At 39.8% G+C, this 20,196-nt stretch overlaps 1 protein-coding gene across 1 annotated transcript in view; it reads right to left on the reverse strand.

The window, feature by feature from the left end:
• LOC132393208 (interleukin-1 receptor accessory protein-like 1) overlaps positions 1-19,095 on the reverse strand; it is a 1,367,875-nt gene extending 1,348,780 nt beyond the window's left edge. The window contains exon 1 of the mRNA XM_059968177.1: positions 17,847-19,095. The gene's annotated coding sequence lies outside the window, so the exon portion shown is untranslated. The remainder of the gene's footprint in view (positions 1-17,846) is intronic.
• Between the last annotated feature and the right edge of the window lie 1,101 nt (positions 19,096-20,196).

The raw sequence follows: 20,196 nt of genomic DNA on the forward strand, positions 1-20,196 counted from the left end.
ATGAATGCTAACATCACATTTGCCTTCATCACCACAGATTCAACCTGCAAATTAACCTTTAAAGAATCCTGCACAAGGTCTCAAAAGTCCCTTTGTGTCTCAGATTTTTGTATTTTCCCTCCATTTAGAAAATAGTCAACCCTTTCATTTCTTCTACTGAAGTGCATGGCCATACACTTCCCGACACCTCTATTGCATCTGCTACTTCTTTGCCCATTCTCCTAATCTAAGCCCTTCTGTAGCCTCCCTAGTTCGTCAAAACAACCTGCCCCTCCAATTGTCTTTGTATCGTCTGCAAACTTTGCAACAAAGCCATCAATACTCTCATTCAAATCATTGACATATAAAGTATGCGCTTTTATCATATGGTGAACTGGTACACATAAGACTCGGCTAATGATGCTGAACAGAGAATGAATTGGAATATAGCAAACAGAAATAGAAATGGACATAAAAAGTCAGTGAAATAGACAGGGAATGTAAGGAAGTGTAAAAATTGACTGCTTCATAGCTGGGAGACAAAATTTCCACTTTTATCTATACTGGAAAGATAGTGCACAGGTACATCAGCAAGCAAGATGCAACAATGATCGATGAAGGGAAAGATGAGGATAAATGAAAAAAAGCTTGGTCAAGGGAGTAGGTATGCATAAGTGTCTCCAAGGAAAGTCAAGAGTGGCCTACAGGCTTAGCAAGGGAACAAGCAAGGTTTGCGATTTAACCATTTAAAGTTGTGATCATCAAGAATTGAATGTTTAAAATAGAGAGATTCAAGAGGAGACAGAACTGGATGGGGTTTGCTGGACTTAAAGTTCAAGATATTGATCAAGGATTGAAGAAAAGGAAGAATTTTGAAATCAAAGTCATGACTAGACCAAAACCTATACAGGTCCTTAAAATCTCTATTAATGGTAAAAACACTTTTAATGGATTAGGATGCAAGCAGCATATTGTTTGATCTCAGGGTTATTGAGGGTCAACTTCAGCAAGGCAGTGAGGAATGCGGTGGGATAATCAAAATTAAAGGTAAAAGTTAGATTAAAAATAAAAGTTTCAGCATAAACTAGAGGAGCTGCAGTACATCACAGAGGAGGAAATGGACTATCTTGTTCACGGAGGGGTAAGCGCATAATTACATGATCTAATCACACACAGTTCAGTTCACCCACAGAGGGTCCAGGAAGCGTAATGGAGTTGTTGTGCACAGAATGGAATAGAGTTCATTACAGTGACTGAACTGGCATTCCAACATTTAGTTGAGGGAAACCTCTGCTCACTTAAACCAGCTGCTGGTTACACAGGTCAGACAACTTAAATAGTGCAAAGAAATTGGAATAAAATGGGATGTCTTCGCCATTCATTTGGAGTCTTAATATCAGTTGATGTTACTGCAGGTAGCTGATTAATGCAAAAGAGTAAACACAGGGCACCAAGTTGAAATCCTTAAAACCCCAGGGAGGTAAAAAATAATGGAGAGGCCATTGCATGCATTCCCTTCGCTGCAGCTGGTTCTGTTCATAGCAACTGATAGGAAAGTATAAATAAACAACTTACAAGCTCACAAGTCAGACTAAGACAAGCACTATTGACATATGAGCGAAAATCACTTTAAAAAGGAGGAAAATGCAATATTCCAAATTTACAGAGGAATGCTTTCATACTGGAACAAATGGCATTTTTTGTCATTCCCAGGGAAATAGCTTCAATTAAAAAGATGTCTTTCCTTTAACAAGTCCAGTAACTTGTGTAATCATTCTGTCATCATGCAAGGTAATTGCTTCATAAAGATGTCCCTTACCCAAACCACAGGTGTTACATTTGAAGAAAATAAAACAATAGATAGATAATGCGGTCAGGCCAGCAACAAATAAATGCAGAAATTAAATTTTAAATATAACTCTGTGGAAAGAAGCACATGTTAGATAATAACTAATTCTGTTAATCTCTTCTGTTCTCAGCTATCAACATCTTCATGCTGTGATAGGAAATGTGTTAAATGTTGTTGCACAATCTTATTGTAAAAACTTGTATAAAATAGTAAAGAGGAAAAAAAAGAGAAAAGAATGGAATATAATCCAATATATTTTATCCTGCTAAGATTACATTTCCTTTTAAACTATGTAAATTAAGACAGGTCCCATTGCACTTAAGTATTTAAGTAAATTTAATGACCCACTGATACAATTAAAATAAATAGCCTGAATTCTTTCTTTAAAAAAAAAGTTACTTGACTTTTCCAGTTACTTGGAATAGTTTGTTATTTTTAGAGATTAATACATGTACAAGGATTGGAAAGGTTGAGAGGGATATGGGTCAAACACAGCCAAATGGGACCAGATTAGATGGGCATCTTGATCCACGTAGATAAGGTAGGGCAAAGAGCCACTATCACTGCTGTATGATTCTGACTAATCCAGATAGTCATTAGAAAATGATATTAATGAATATCACTAGGATACAGGAATAACATGTGAATGCACTGGTACAAGTGTAGGTGATTTTATCTGTTGTTACTGTCAGCATTGTTTGATCAATTGTTTCCTCATGCAAGTGGTAATCAGAAAAACATCCAGTAACACAATGTTCTGCACAAATATGCTCTGTTTGTTGCTGTATCGTTGTAAACCATATACCGGACAACATTGCTGATAAGGCACATTAATCAGCTACCTGTCTTAACTGATATTAAGACTCCAAATGAATGGCGAAGACATCCCATTTTATTCCAGTTTCTTTGCACTATTTAAGTTGTCTGACCTGTGTAACCAGCAGCTGGTTTAAGTGAGCAGAGGTTTCCCTCAACTAAATGTTGGAATGCCAGTTCAGTCACTGTAATGAACTCTATTCCATTCTGTGCACAACAACTCCATTACGCTTCCTGGACCCTCTGTGGGTGAACTGAACTGTGTGTGATTAGATCATGTAATTATGCGCTTACCCCTCCGTGAACAAGATAGTCCATTTCCCCCCCTCCCCCCAAGTGAAACACAATTGCATTAATGAGGTTCAAACTGCATACCCAACTAATAATGTTGACAAGAACTGTTTAAAACTCTGACTGATGGGAGAAAAATGCTTTCTCCAAATAATCATTTCATCTCATTATATCCTTTTGTCCAATTGCTCACTTTCACCTCAATTACGGTCATTTCTTCCAATCATTCATCTGATCATCACAATCTGAAAGACAACTTTAAATCAATGATGGATTTCTCTGTTAAGAACAATAAATAAATTCACTGTAACTTCACTATAATGCATGCTGTATTACATGCATAATTAATTCAATGCAAACTAATAGGTGCTTCTATAGAAGACAGTTGACAATATATAGTTCAATAAACATCACTCTTAAACATCAAGAGTCAAATAAGACATGTAAACTTAAATTATTGTTAAGCTGTCACATCAAAACAAGTGACTACAAGGGATGGTTGAAATGTTTCTAATAACCATGCCTTAACTCTCAGTTCCAGGATATTGATTAATGTTCATTGTACCATTACTCTATGGTAAAACAACACAGCATTGAATGTTCTTTTCCCTCTTATCTAAGTGGAGGGAATATTTCAAATGCAGTACATGCATAATAATAGTATGCCTGTTACATTCTTGAATTTTACTTTGGGTTCTGTGCAATTTCAGATAATCAAAGGAAGCCCAATATTAAAAAGCATCTCATCTCAGCACCTGGCTTCCATACCACTCACCCAGGCCCACCAAACACCAGCCTACTCTGGCAGATGAGTGGGCTTGTGCTAAGTTCCCAGAGCAGAAGTACACAGGAGCAAGGTGGGGCCAGGTTTGCACCTGGTTCCTGGCACAGCAACACTGGCAGTAATACATCTCCATTTATAACTTCGTGCTGATTGCATTGGGACTCTTACGCCAGCAAATCCATCTAGTACACATGAAATGTACCAGTGCAATACCTACTTGCCAAGGACTTCCCATGCCCCTCCTGGCTTTTCTAATTCCTTTCTTGAGTTCTTTATTAACTTAGTTATAATCAAGTTCTCTGTTTGATCTTAGCTTCCTAAATCTTACATATGCTTCTTTTACTTCTTGACTAAATTCACCATCTCTCTTGAAATTGTCATCCTTGTCCTTCCTCCTTACTGGAACATGACTGTCCTGTGCTCTCAGTAGCTGGTTTTTAAACCTCACTCACAAGATCTAATCTGTTGTTATCTTAAAACTTAAGGAGTTGTGATTACTGTTTCTCAATTCTTCTCCCAATGAAAAGTCCGTTACCTGGGTAGGCTCATAACCCAACACCAGTTCAAGTAATGGCCTCTCCTCTTCAACTATCTACGTCTGGATTTTAGCAACTCTCCTGGATGCACCCAACAAATTGTGCCCTATCTAAACCTTTTGGACATCCCTGTCTATATTAGAGATATCAAAGTCACTCACTACAGCAAATGTTGTTATTACAACTTACACTAATCAGCCTGCTCATCAGTTCCTGAATGTCCTAGTGGTGGGGGGGGGGGGGGGGGAGGTAGGTCTGTAATATCATCCCATTGAAATGACTGCACCTTTCTTACTTTTGATTTCTACCCATATTGACGGGATGAACTTTCCTTTATGTCAATCGATTGCAGTTGTGATACAGTTCCTGATTACCCCATGCCCCTTTTAACTCCTTCTCTATCTTCTTTTAGAAATAAAAACCCCGGAACTCTGGTGCAACCCTTCACTGATTCTATCATGTTTATTAGCTTTACTGTGTGTATCCGCAAGAAAATCAATCTCAGGATTGTATATGGTGACGTATACGTAAGTACTTTGATAATAAATTTACTTTGAATTTTGATCTATCCTGTTCATCTTTCACTCTCTCTTATAGTCACAACAGAGTTCCCATACTGAGTTTGTCACCCATAGCCATAATATTCCGAGCAGATTAAAATATACAGAGAATCATCCCATTCCCTTGCTCCTGTCTGCTCCTCCAGGTAATGACATCTACTTTGTTCTTAATCTCTTCTCTTTCTGACCTCCTGAGTAGTACTAGCAAACCTCCTGGCCAGGATAATTCACCTCCTCATGTTAAGTCATAGTCATAGAAAAGCAGAACACAGAAACAGGCCCTTTGGCCCATCTAGTCTGTGCTGAACTAATTAAACTGCCCACAGCCATCCATGTACCTATCCAAACTTCTGTAAAACACTGAAATTGAGTTCACATGTACCACTTGTGCTCACACCTCATTTCACACTCTCATGACCCTCTGAATGAAGTTTCCCCTTGTGTTCTCCTTAAATGTTTCATATTTCACCCTTAACCCATGACCTCCAGTTGTATCTCTACCCAACCTCAGTGGGAAAATCCTGTTTGGACCTACCTTCTCTATACCCCGCTTAATTTTGAATACCTCTATCAAATCTCCTCTCAATCATCTACGTGCCAAGGAATAAAGTCCTAACCAATTCAATCTTTCCCTATAACTCAGGTCCTCCAGAGCTGGCAACATCCTTGTAAATTTGCTCTTGTGTAGGCTGGCCCTGCTCCAGAAGAGGATCTGATGATGAAAAGCTTAAATTTTGCACCTCAGTCCCTCATCCATCTATTCTATCTTTCTATTTCTGTCCTGACTAACACATGGTGCCTGGATAATCCAGAGATTACCAAGTAACAATTTGCAAATATGCTACTTTTAGGTCCTGTTAAATGAAACGCACCAGGACCTTACATTAAGTGAAACTCACTAGAAAGTGCAACAACACTAATTCTGTATCTTGACCAGAACCTTAATATTTCTCATTAGCCAGGGCTCCCTAAACTTGCCAGATTTACCGTTCACCCATCTGCTTAAACTGTATTTAAATTGTTCACTGGAGATGCCCTTAAAAAGGTGTTGAAAATCTCATGACAACATGGCGTGTTCAAAAGCCAGTCAGGCTAGCCAAAGAGAATTGCTCCAAAATCCTCCAGCTGAGATGTAATGGGACAGCCATGAATACAAGGTCTCCAGCTCTATCCATTTTGCACTAATGCTACCAACATTGCACTTTATTCTTTTTTTTCCCCAAATTGACAAAGAAATTCAATACAATTCCAAACTTGGCCATCATTTTTATCAAATGTTTTAACTCAAAAAAACAGGAACTTCTGGTCCTACAAGACTGAAAGATTAGTGTGGTGATAAGGATCAGCTCAGAGGTGGGGAAACACTGAGCCCCTATGCTTGAACTACTGAATACGTCAAATGTTATTTGCTTCTGTTACAAGCCAAACAAATATAAATCTTAGTTTCCAGTCATACTTAAATGTTTACAGTGTAAACAAATTGTTAAAAATGAATATTGGATTTTTTTTTAAAAAGCGACTGATAGTTTCAGGGATATCTCTCTGAAGAGTGATCTAACTGAATACACAGGTAAATGCCTGCTTCCTCGCTTGGTCCCTGTGGCTGTCTTGGCTTATTTGGCATGGTTCCCTACCTTGTTCATTTTCTATGACTTACCACTGCTCATCCAATTCCACCCATCAGCTTTTGATGAAGTGCTGCATCACATTGTTTTTTATAAACAGCAGCACATTCAGAATCAGGTTTATTATCACCGGCATTTAAAATTTGTTAACTTAGCAGCAGCAGTTCAATGCAATACATATTCTAGCAGAGAGAGAGAAAAAAAATAATATAAAACATAATAAACAAGTAAATCAATTACGTATACTGAATAGATTATTTTTAAAAATGTGCAAAAACAGAAACACTGTATATTAAAAAAGTGAGGTAGTGTCCAAAGCTTCAAAGTCCATTTAGGAATCAGATGGCAGAGGGTAAGAAGTTGTTCCTGAATCACTGAGTGTTTGCCTTCTGGCTTCTGTACCTCCTACCTGATGGTAACAGTGAGAAAAGGGCATGTCCTGGGTGCTGGAGGTCTTTAATAATGGACACTGCCTTTCTGAGACACCGCTTCCTGAAGATGTCCTGGAAACTTTGTAGGCTAGTACCCAACCTTCAACTAAATACATCAAAATACCAAGTACTTAGAGCATTACTCCAATCTTCAAATTATTAGGAATCTCTACTCAATTCATGTTTACTATTATGTTTTGCTGGAAGAAATCACAGCTTGGATTTGGTAGTGATAGCAAGACGTCCTTAGTCGTTATTGCACTTTGTACTATAATAGCACTTATTCCCAAGGAGCATCACTGCCCATTTCATTTACTGTGTCACATTTTATTGTCTTCCCTCAGTTCGGGTAATGTTACGACATTTTGCTATTATTATTTTCATTAAACAATTCAGCTTGTTGAATTTTCATTAATTTTTCCAAGTTTGCATTGTTTTCCTAAAGGAAATTTAAAAATCAAACATTGTGAACATTTTACATGAAGAGCATAAACCTAAACATTTTAAAATGGAAAAGATCTCCACATTTAACCAATCCTGCTCCACTGTTTATTCATACTAGTATTTCCATCACAATCCCCACTGCCTTGGAACACAGCTATCATCAAGGATGCCTTCTACCCACTGTCATTCATACAAAAGCTTGAAAGAATGCACCACCAGACTCTAGGCCAGCTTCTGTCCCACTATAATCAGACTTCTCATTCACTAACTTGATATCCCAATCTATATCATAATTTTTTTCCATTTCGCTTTCTCAGCAACTGCAATACTATATTCCGTATTGTTTTCCTTTCACTACGTTGGTATAGTTATGCATGGCTCGATGGCACATAACAAAAGCTTTTTACTGTATCTTGGTAAATGTGACAATAATAAACCAATAACAATCACCAGCCCCAAGAAATTGATCACAAAACATTGTTGCTAGATTCATCACTGGGTGCTGTTTGATATTAAAGAGTTCTCACGAATAAGATCTTTTCCAGAAGTATTCTATTACGAGATGGAGACAATTATTCCAACACTTGATTTGTTTTCTTCTGACTTCTAATTGTCTGTCGAGTATGCTATTGCAAAAGTTAAACTGCAAGGACTGTGGACCATTGATTTAAAGACATTCAAATCCCACTTTGGCAGGTAGGGATTGGGGAGGGGTTAAATTCATGTAATTAATCTGGAAGTAAAAACTTGTTTTACTGACAGTAAGAATGAAACTATGAGATTGTTTTAAAGATACATTTGGTTCACAAACTCCTTATAGAAGTAAATCTGCTATTTTTCACCTAATCAAGCCTAAATGTGATTAGACCCACTATTGAGATTAACTTTAAAGTACTTCAGTTAGAGATGGTCACTGCAACATTTATAGTCCAACTATGCCTACATCTTGTGTACAAATAAATGGAAACAAAAATATTTGTTTTAAATCATCATGTTGCATTAGCCATGACCGATACCAGAAGCTTCTAAAACCACATTAACCCAGTGTGCACACCGGGTGCATGGAATTAAAATGCAGTTTTGCTGCATCTCGTGTTGCTGATCAACCATTTTAACTCCTTTGATCTGGGCCATACAGGAGTCAATGTAGTGTCATGAGAACATGATGGGAGGGGGATTAGATGAGAATATATTTATAACCAGTTAATCATGTGGCAGAAGTAAAAGGGGTGTTGTACCTTGCTCTTCCCTTTTTGCAAAGCACACTGCCTACTCTCCCTCCACCCCTATCTCTGAGGCATCCCAATTTTGAACACTGTTCCCTAAGATCTCCCGCAGTGGTCTTCTAGTACCCAAAAATTATAGAGCTGCCTACTGGCCTCCCTTTCATTAGTGACTGCTGTAGATGGGATGTGGTCTCTGCAAGTTTAGATACTTCCATGGAATTGAAGTAGATTGGGCCTTCCATAAAACACACATTGCCTGTACTGTCAGGAATAGCTAATATCAACTTTAACACAGTTTGCTTGTTAACTAACAGCATTTGAAATAAAACTCAATTTAATATTTTCTTCTTACAATCTTTTTAAGCATCTTTTCATCTTGCAACTCATAGCAGCTGCCCTATAAACAGATACAAACAGATTCCAAGAAAATCTTGGGTTGGATTCTACAGTTTCTCCAGTGTTAAATTAGTATTCTAATCTGTTAGTGCTAAGCATGCTTTAACATTAAAAATGGGAAAAAATACAAAAAATTAAAATCACGCAAAAGACTCATATTCCCAAATGTGCAATTCTGTTGTCAGCAAGCAGAGCAAAAATACTGTATAAAATATGAAGGGTAATTACAGTAATTAAATATCATACTGAACTTAAGAAAAACATGTCAAATGTGACAAAATTGTTCATTTGCTACTTGAAGTAACAGGACTAGATCCATGGTCTCCGCTGCTCCTTCTCCTGGGCATGAATTTAAACAATTGAAGAGGCAGTCAGGATTGTTCATTCTTTCCTGTGGGGAAGTGGGTGGCTCATTTTCTCATAATATGCCACAAACTCAACATATCAGGAATTATATGCATGAGCTTACATCCTAATTATCTATCTGGAGCTCCGTACTCCAGAATATCCACACGTACGTGGGCACACAGATTGCTCATAACCAGATAAATAATGTCATAATTTCACAGATATTACATCTCTGCATATAATATACAACACATGCAGTTTGCCCAAAAAGTTGTTGGAACCCAAACTTATAATAGACATGCATGCAAGATCTAGTGATATCCCTGGTTAGGGTCATTAGTCTAATGGAATAAGTTAGTTTTGTACACAGTATAAACTTTCAGGTAAATTTATCCACATTTTCATGATCTAACCCAATTATGCTAGAGTTTGAGCCTCCTCTCATATCTGATTTTCCAATTTTTCTCAATAAATATCCTGTAAGGTTCTATAGCTTTTGGAAGTATCCTCCAGGTTGCAGAATAGCATTTGTAAGCCTAGTGTTTAGGAAAGTCGGAACAGAGAAAATGGGGTGTGGGGGGGGGGGGGGGCGTGCAAAAGTCAAGTAGGTAGTCTGACATTGCTAGGGAAAATCTGTTATTAAGCATTAGCAATAAACACCTGGGGGAATAATTATAGATTTGAGCAGAGCCCAATGTGGGCTTATACATGAGCAATCATGTTTGATTAAGTTGCATGAGTCTATGGGAAATATGGCTGACAGAATGGATTACGGGAAATAAATGAATATGTAGTTTGATTTTTCAGGAGGCATTAGATAAAGTCCTGCACAGGAGGTTGACCAACAAAGTCAAACATGTGAAAGTGGGCAATTTTATTTTATTAGCATGGATTGGGAATAGATAGAAAGAAAGATACCAGATAGACAGGAATGAATGGAAATAAAAAGATTCACATTGGCTAGTGGAAAACTCCATATATCACTGAGCCCCACCTTTTCACTAGTGACAGTAAGAATTTGACTGAGGGGACCAAATTTTGCATATAACATGGGATAAATGTGTTACTTGGGCAGGAAAATTCAAGGGGGTATGGTCAAAACATAGTCATGGACATGACAATAAAATATTATGTGAATAACTATTTTAAGGGAATCATGTGCACATAATAGAAAAGCAGACTGTATGTCAAATGATGAGACATTGTGCCTAGCAGGCTTGTACCAAAGTCACCAAATGCAAATGAGTAAGTACTGTGATTGAGAAGAGCAAATCATATGTTGGCCCTTGCTGTGAAAGAACCTGAAGTATTTTTAAAATTATACGGGAACTTGGTGAGTTGGCACCCGGATATGGCGGCAGTAATTTTGTTTCTTTGTGTAGCAAAGGGTAAACTTGTCACAACACAGTGCTGCAGAGGATCACTAAGCAGATTTGGGGGCTGACAGGCTGGTTTGGAAATTGCACCATCTCGGATCGCAAGACCCTGCACTGGATAGTGAGGTCAGCTGAGAAGATCATCGGGGTCTTTCTTCCTGCCATTACGGACATTTACACTACACGCTGCATCCGCAAAGGAAACAGCATTATGAAGGACCCCATTAACCTCTCCTACAATCTCTTCTCCCTCCAGCCATCTGGGAAAAGGCTCCAAAGCATTCTGGCTCTCATAACCAGACTATGTAACAGTTTCTTCCCCCGAGCTATCAGACTCCTCAATACCTGAAGCCTGGACTGACACCTTGCCCTACCATCCTGTTTATTATTTATTGTAATGCCTGCACTGTTTTTGTGCACTTTATGCAGTCCAGTGTAGGTCTGTAGTCTAGTGTAGCTTTCTCTGTTGTTTTTTTTTTAATATTACATAGTTCAGTTTAGTTTTTTGTACTGTGTTATGTAACACCATGGTCCTGAAAAACATTGTCTCATTTTTACCATGCACTGTACCAGCAGTTATGGTCAAAATGACAATAAAAGTTGACAACTTGACTTGATGTCATACATGATAAAATTATGTACATGAAGACCAGAAACACATCAATTTCTTTGAAATGTTTAGTTTCTATATGCAGGGAGGACATTCAAGCTGACTGAGGAGTCCAGAACTGACAGCATAGTCTCAGAATAAGGGTTAGGGCACTGAGAATCTCTGAGAACATTTCTGCAGATTCAAAGCTGTACAGCAATGAAGTTCCATCATAGTGTTCAGTTAAATTAAATGAACAGATGGACAGATTTCCAGACATAAATGGTGTAGTGATGGAAATTCGCATCAAGGTATATCAGCCATACACCTGTTGAATCATGGATCAGGGCCACATGGTCTATTCCTGCACTCAGTTTTTAATCTTCTTAAGACCATCTAGATCATTCAACCTGAGAAATAAGCCTGAGTTCTATGTTCCACAAATCTTGATGAACCATGCCAACTCCTATTTCAAATTAATGAACCTTGCTTTTATGCACTCAAGACCAGCACAAGTCATTTCTATTACAAATTTCATGTGATTCTAATGTTCTTTATGACCAACAGAACAAGTATTTCAATAATCTACTGAATACTAGATCACTACTGTAGTATTTACAATTCATCAAGTCATGATACTGATCAGCTGGTCTTTGTCAGGTAAATGAAAGATACATTTACACTTTCTTCAGGAGGTATTTAAATAGAGTTGCCAGTTTGAAAAAAAAGTCAGAACAACATTGTTGTTCTCAATATGCAAACACAGCCATAAACAGAGGATTGCAAGCATAGGTGGGAATAGTGTGAATGTTACAAACAGCACAGGATCTCACTGGAATTTAGAAGAATGCAAGGGGATCTCATTGAAACCTACCGCATGTTGAAAGGACAAGATAAAGTGGATATGGAGAGGATATTTCTTTTGCTAAGGGTATCCAGAACTAGAGAGCACAGTCTCAAAATTGAGGGGTCACCTTATAAAACAGAAATGAGGAGGATTTTTTTTAAGCCAAAGAGTGGTGAATCTGTGGAATGCTCTGCTACAGACTGGTGGAGGCCAAGTCCATGGGTATATTCAAAGTGGAAATTGATAGATTCCTGATTGGTTGGGGCATCAAGGGATACGGTGAGTGGGAGGTATACGGGGTTGAATGGGATCAGCCATGATGAAATGGCAGTGTGGACTCGCTGTGCTGAATGGCCTAATTCTGCTTCTATGTCTTGTTGTCTTATTTCAGTCAAAACACCATTATAATACTTTAAAACAGACTTCCCAATGCTTGAAAAGACAGTTTACTCATTGGTTCTCACTGCAACTCTTCATCAAACATCAAGCCTTCTGGAAGTATTTCTAGCTACCCCTTTGTGATACATATCAAAAAGCAATAAAATTCACTACCCTGGAACACATTTCCATAAAATGCACTGTGCAATATGAACTCTGGCTTTGATGGGTAAGTCAAGATGGGTAAATAAATCCCAGAAGCTCGTTTCAGACCCTCTCTGAAGGGCACTGTTTCTCAAAATGTTATTTGACATTCTGTTATCTGATAATTTTCTAACTATATGATTATAATCATATTTTTGCACACTGCTAACTTGGAACATTATTCTCTACTTGAAACAGAATTTTTTTGTTTACCTGGTCCTGTCATTAATATTGGTTCATTAGTGTTATCAATGTCTGTATCAAAACATCATGTCTTCCACTGGTGTTACTGCGATTTCCATGGTTTTGAATGAATTTACTGACTTCCTTAGAGCTTTTCCTGTCGTTTCCCCCAGTGGTTGAGTTTTTTGATAAGTTTTCCTTTATTCCTATTGTATACTATACATTGGATTAAAAAAAATCTAAGACCTTTATCAGATGGTTCAGAATCCTCAGAGCAATTATGTCCACATTTTACGTATTCTGTTTTAACTATTCTTTCTTTGAGAACTCAGATGTTGTGTCAGGCCCAGCAATCCAAATATAGTCATATCTGGAAGATCAAGACTAATTATTTGTCTTTGCCTGAAAAACACAAGCTTCCTTCTTGAAGATGGTTCCAATACAGGAGACAATTATGAATACATTCCAACCAACTTAAGTATAATCTTCTATACTTTGCATCCGATTATCACTGCATTCCCCCCCCCCCCGCCCCTCAAAATTGTAAATCCTTAAATTTTAGTAGGATAAACAAGCTCTGTCAGCCTGCTTCACTACTTATTTGGTAAAAGCTGACATTTTGTACAGCTTCTTGCCTTCTACCAATATCCGAAGATTCTCTTAAATGCCCAAAACATAGTTACATAAACCATATGCAGTGTTCAAACATGTGTCTAATTGATTAAAGAAACTTGTATCCATTTTTGTTTTGCTTTCAATCTGTGTTCTTTCATTTGTGGAAATATCCTATTATACTTAATTTCTTTGACAGCATCCTCTATGATCATTTTTTACTCATTAGCAAATGACAGACAGCATTTGAAGGCAATGGAACCAACCATTATTTCAGTTTATTCACCAAAATGTTATTGATGATGTGTCAACAAAAAATAGATAAATAATTTTATAGTGATATCTGCCTGAAATTTCTCACATTTTATTTTTGTTATAACTTACCCTCTATAAAAAGGGAAACAATGTACCAGATTGGCCAATTACATCAGGATTACTAAAAGTCAGCTGCTTCCAAAAATAACAAAATGAAAGATTAAAATATATTTGTTATGATTCAAATAAAAGACTCAATGATTTTCTTTGAGTCAGAGCAATACATCACAGATACAGGTCGTTGGGTCTAATGAGTCCATGACAACCATCTGCCCATTCATCTAGTCCAAATTTCCCACATATGGGTCATATCCAAGCCCTGTCCCTGCATGTAGAATATAAAAAGTAAGGATGTAATTTTAAGACATTATAAAGCACTGCTAAGGCCTCAGTTGGAGCAATTCTGGGCTCCTATCTTAGAAAGGATGTGCTGAAACTGGAGGGGATTCAAAAGAGGTCTGCAAAAATGATTCCACGATTGAATGGCTTATATGAAAAGCATTTGATGGCTCTGGGTTTGCATTTACTAGAATTCAGAAGAATGAGGGTGACCTTATTGAAATGTATCAAATGGTGAAAGGCTTCAATAGAGTGGATGTGGAGATGATGTTCCCTATGGGGGGGGGGGGAAGAGAAGAGTCTAAGACCAGAGAAAACAGCTTCAGAATAGGGGGGGGCATCCTTTTAGAATGGAAATGAGGGGAGAATTTTGTTAGCCAGAGAGTGGAGAATGTATGGATTTCTTAGCCACATGCAGCTGTGGAGGGCAATTCCTTATGTATATTTAAGGCAGAGATCGATAGATTCTTGATTGGTCAGGGCATGAAGGGATTTGGGGAGGAAGTAGGGAATTGGGGCTGAGAGGAAAATTAGATCAGCCATGATGAAATGACAGAGCAGACTATGGGCCAAATGGCCTAACTCTGCCCCTCTGTCTTGTGTACCTACCCAAGAGGTTCTTAAATTATACTAGTACATCTGCTTCAACCACTTCCTCTGGCAATTCATTCCATATACTCACTGTCTTCAGCATGAAGTATGCTTGTTCTCGGTGTGAATTAATTTTCCAAATGCTACAATTTTCTCTCACATCCAGGTAAGTGGGACTTAGTAGGTTTGGCCACTAAAATGCATACTGTAAATTGTAGGTGGCGTGAGGGGGAGGGTTTAAACCAGTGAGGATGTGGAGAGAATAGGTTAATGGATTATCAGCCTGGTAATGAGGTTGTTCTGTATTCTCAGCTGGTTAAATGCCCTCCTTCTATGTCAAAAAGAATATCTGGAAACCCTGTGCCACTTATGTTCTGCCTGATCTACTGACTCACTGCTTTGGGTAACTATTGACCTGATTATTGATGTTATAGATGTCCAAAACCCTATTAACATCAAGTAGTGACAAAACCCATAACCAGAACACTAGATTTACACCAGCAGCTTTCCTATAGGTCAGCAGCCTGTACAAAACTAAGCCTTTGTTTCTGCCTGGCAACATGAGGGCTATTCTGAACCACAACAAAACTTTGACCCAATAAATAAAAGCCAAGATATAAACTATTTCGTTTCCAGTTTGTATCTGAATGGCAGCATTCAAGGCTTCTGTGCAGCAATTTGGAAGCTAGTGCCTCCATACAATGCCAGTGGCAGCAGAATACTGGCGATGCTGACAAACTGAAATTAAAGTACAGAATGTTCAAAAATACGCGTCCTGACAACCAATCACCTCGGAGGAGGGAAAACACAAAGGTCAAGGTCGGCGTTGAAACTTATTATTTTCTCTCCACAGATGCAGTGCGAGCCCGAGTGCATTTGTTACAATTCTTGTGGTGCTGACGGACGATCAACAACGTGGCGGTGGCATTTGTTCAGTGTGCAAAGAGGGTGCAGAACGGTGTCCAGAAAATTGCCCCAGATGGCAAAAATGACTCGAGCAAGTGCGGAGAGGGTTGAAAGGTCAGACGGAGCCGCATTCCGAAGCATGTTTCCCATCCAACGCCTTGACAGAATCGGAGCGCCCCCTATTTGCCTTGCAATGACTTCAAAGAAAACCCAATTCTTAATTGAATGCAAAAGATCGCATTCTATAACCCGCCCACCGCGCAGAATACAAGGTGAATCTTATACCAGACAGGGAAAGGGGGCTTCCCTTTGCACGCAGATTACACCCAAAGGAAAATGTAACGGAGAACCATTCCTCGGTACGGAGGTTGCCTGGGACGGTGAGGCTTACCATCAAGGGGAGACACTGGAGCTGGCAGATTTACCGCAGCATTCCGGGTGCCGACTTCAAAGCAAATCGCCGAAACAGGCGCCGCAATTTCTTTTTTGAATCGGTTCTAGCAATACCAGTGAGAAAAAGTTATCTGGATTTTCAATGTCCGGAGCCTGGCCCATGGGGAAAATAACTGGAAAATCTACTTAAACCAAAGCCTCTTTCGTAAAGAGCCAGGGAAACAGAAATAACCGGTGCCGCGGATTCTCCATTCCCTCGCCACGTCTTTCAATGTACTTCCATCCATCCCTTCCCACCACAGTAATAAAACACGTTTCTATTCCCGAGGTACGTCGCTAAGCGTGTGCTCTCCCACCGCCTCCCTTCACGAAGCAGTGCCCACTTCGGGTAACCTGAGGTTAAAACCAAAGCCGCGTAATTAGCCAGATGCCTCACTCCGCCAGATCAGAATCAGCTACGATAAATTGAAGGAATGCCATGAGCAGTCGTGTTCAAACCTCGCACAGCTGCGTTGCTGAATTGGTTAGAAAGCTCGCTGCTGACGAGCACTGGGAACGGATATTCCTGATAGCCTAAGAAAACCTTTCTGCTCTATAGTTGGTTCACATATTATCAGATGACAATTGGAAGTGAACCACGCCGAGAACTCGTTCCGCTCTCCTTTGCATGTGGGTGGAAAAGTTTTCCCCACTGTAATACTTGCCCGCATACCTGCTGCCACTGATGATAATTTCTCAAAATCAGTTCGTTCTCATGTAAAACTTTTGATTGTCTTCAAAGTAGCGAACGGTTGCTATCAAGCCCTGCCGATCTAAGATGCGTTGATTTTTTTTCAAATTCAATTTGTTTTGAGTTCATTATTAAATGAGGAAAACATTTTGGAAATCGTTGCCGAGAACTTGTGAAAAGCTTTTTCCTCTTTTGGAAAACGCAGCCCAGATATTCATTGGCATTAAAACAAAATGATATGGTGAAGTTTGGCGGTGGCGACTGGCTGAAGTGAAAGTGTGGCCAATTAATAATTGGTATTGTAGTGCGGGGAGTCCATCTTCAAGTAGACTGCCAATAGACTTGCTGCAGTTTCAAATCCAATGCCAAAAATAATTCGCGAAGTGCACCTCCATTTATTGGCCACGTATCTTTGTCTCTTAATTTCTTCCACAGAACCGGCAGATAAGCTTAAGTATATATTCCCTTTACAACAGGGTACAGCTTTATTTGACTTTTTTTCACTCCACCGAAAAGAGATAAATTGTTCTTTAAGAAAAACCCCTCACTCCAGATTTGTGGTCTTGCTGAGAACTATGCATTTGGATGTTAGAACGCTTTACAGCCACACATTTAACAACAACAAAAAATGAGTTAGACATTCGCGCCTACAGCAGAAACCCCAGCCATGAGTGGCTCTGAATCGAGGCAGTGGGGAATAATACGTGTAATTCACATTACTGACAGAATTTCACCGAACGGCTGGTAGTAAGGTGATGTTTGTTCACGGTGAAAATTTTGTTTAATCCATATAGTATACCAAAATTTCGCTTTGTATTTCGAAGTGAGTACGTGTTTGAAAATATGGTCTAATATCATAAAATTAAAGACAACTAACACACATCCGTCCACTGCAAACTTTACGACAATCTTAAAAAGCAAACCCTGGCCATAGGCAGCACATACAGTACACTATAGCATAACGTCTGCAGTAACTTACAGTGAGTCGGGTAGGGGTAACTGCATTATAGTGCGATAGTCTGAAAGCTGGCTACTGGGAGGGTGTATCTACAGCAAATTGTGCGGGACCTTATGCAATTGGTGTGAATTAAGTCTTACCTTAAAACCTAGTGAAATGCTGCGCTGGTCCCGATGTCAGTAAATGCTACCTTTGAGCATTCCAGCGCCTCTCATCAAACCCCGCTCCTTAAAATACCGCGAGCCCCTTCACAAGCGAGCCAGATTCATCGCCAGGCAGATACTTCCACAGGCACTTGCTTCTCCCCCTCTCGAGATCACAGGCGTATGTGTTCTAGAAGTGCCCAGTTCAGTCGCAGTCAGCGCGACCCAAGTGTGGGGAAGAGATGGACTGCGAAGACAGTGACAGACTTACAGAGACAAGTCCGCAAGCTCTATGACAGGGCGTCGCGACGGCAGAAGAAAAGGTGCATTCTCCTTTCCGACCATCCCATGGTACGACTTCACGCTTCAAAAGCACAAAAAACGGAGTGAATAAAATACGTATATACAGATGTACGGCTGCAAAAGCAGATTCCGTATTCTCCGCTCCCACCACAGCGGGAATACACCGTGATCGGCGGTGCAACAGTGTCTCCCAGGTCCTTACACCCGTCGCTGTTCAATAATCCCAATTTTCAAGGGAACGGGCAGCAGCTGCCAAATGTGCAACCGTTGATTAATCACCAACGTCGTTCTGAGTTGCAGAGCAGAAGAAGAAATCCTACATTTTAATAGCGGTCCCTGTATAGAACTCCGGCTTAATGACAAAATGCTTCCAGCTACTGCGCGTTAACTGCCGCCCATTGGAGGTTCCGGAGGCCAATGACGCCGAGCACCGTTCAGTACAGCTCCAATAAACTGAAGAGTCGTCGGGCGAATCTCGCCGAGTCTTGAACCGAGAGGCAGCTCACTAGACAATAAGTGCACTCTTAATTCTTTGACTGGGTTCTTTTCAACACATTTTTTAAAATAACCACTCCTGTCCACCTCTCTACCTCCTCATACAGCGGGGTCGCCACAGCGTGAAGTCCCTAGGAAAAGTTTGCTCGCGGCTGCAGATGAACCAAGAGGCCGCTATAGACCGAAAATAAATGCGATCAGAATTTCGATGAAGAGGCATTCACGAGATGAAAGGGCTCTCAGTGGGGAAATCCGTTCTGTTTACAGACTCTGCCACAGAGGCGCAGTCTGTGAAGGGAGAGCGAATCGTCAAAACCTGCCACTCATTACAGGAGGTAAATGTAAAGGAGGCTGCAGCCAATGTTCCATGCAAACGACGCTAGCTTCATCTACGTACATTTTATGTCGTGTATAGGGAAGATACGATTGCCCATTTTCATATTCATAATTCACCAAGCGAAGGCTAAATCAACACGCTAGGGAGGTGATATTAAAATATTAGTTGATGTGGCATTTTCTGACAAACTAAACCTGTCATTTTATTTCATGACGCGATGCACCTGTAAACACGCGAATAAATTAATGGATAATTGAACCCCAGTGATTACTTGTATCTCTTTTTTTCGGTTTTAACTAAGTGGAACTGCCAACAATATAGGCAATGATACAATTAAAGATCCTAGGGGTTTAGGTGTCAGCAGCAAATAAGCGGCGGGGATCCGAGTGCGTGCATAGTGACCTTTCCAGCAGAAATCACCCGCGCACAATCGCCTCTTTTTTAATTTTACTTTTGATCAACTTTAATCTGTAGGGAAATGTAAAATATTAGTGATTCTTGTAACTCAGAGCAGGCTTTTCCAGTCAGTCGTATGACCTTTCAGTGGCATCCTTTTCCAAGGCGGTGCTAATTAAGCAAACAAGGTAAACATGTTTAAATTGATGTGCAATGTTTTGCAGGATAAGGGGAAGGTGGGAGAGGGTCATTGTCAGGTGTGGATTCAGGTTGTTTGGCAGGATTGAAGAATCGGTATCTTGCCAAGTGCGGGATGTTGAAAAGAAAATCTCACGGGGGTGGTTTCGCATCATCCCCCTTCCTGAGATTTGCACAATTGACCGGGAAACAAGTGGAATTTAGCAGGAAGTCGACGCATGGTTACCTTGGGATATTGCCAGCCAGAGAAGTAACTGATACCTGCAAAGAGCCGACAGCACCATGTTAATAGTGGGACTCGCGGGTTGCTCGCACACCTGGAGTTAATACGCTGTAACTTGTGCGTGTTTTTTTTTTGCGTGGGGTGCCTGGATCGGGGATATGGGAAGAGTGAGCCAGCCCATTTCGAGGAGCCTTTAGAGACTTTTTAAAAGTTGTTTCCTTCCACTATGGCAATTGTCATAATTTAAATTACACAGCGGACGGAGCGCTTTTAATCCCCAGTTATTTGTGTGATGTGTATGAAAACAGTGCCTGGGTGAAGTCCTGATGAAGGGTCTCGGCCCGAAATGTCGAATGTACTCTTTTCCATAGATGTTGCTTGGCCTGAGTTCCTCC

Source organism: Hypanus sabinus, chromosome 4 (genome assembly GCF_030144855.1).
Source record: "Hypanus sabinus isolate sHypSab1 chromosome 4, sHypSab1.hap1, whole genome shotgun sequence".
Taxonomy (NCBI): Eukaryota; Metazoa; Chordata; class Chondrichthyes; order Myliobatiformes; family Dasyatidae; genus Hypanus; species Hypanus sabinus.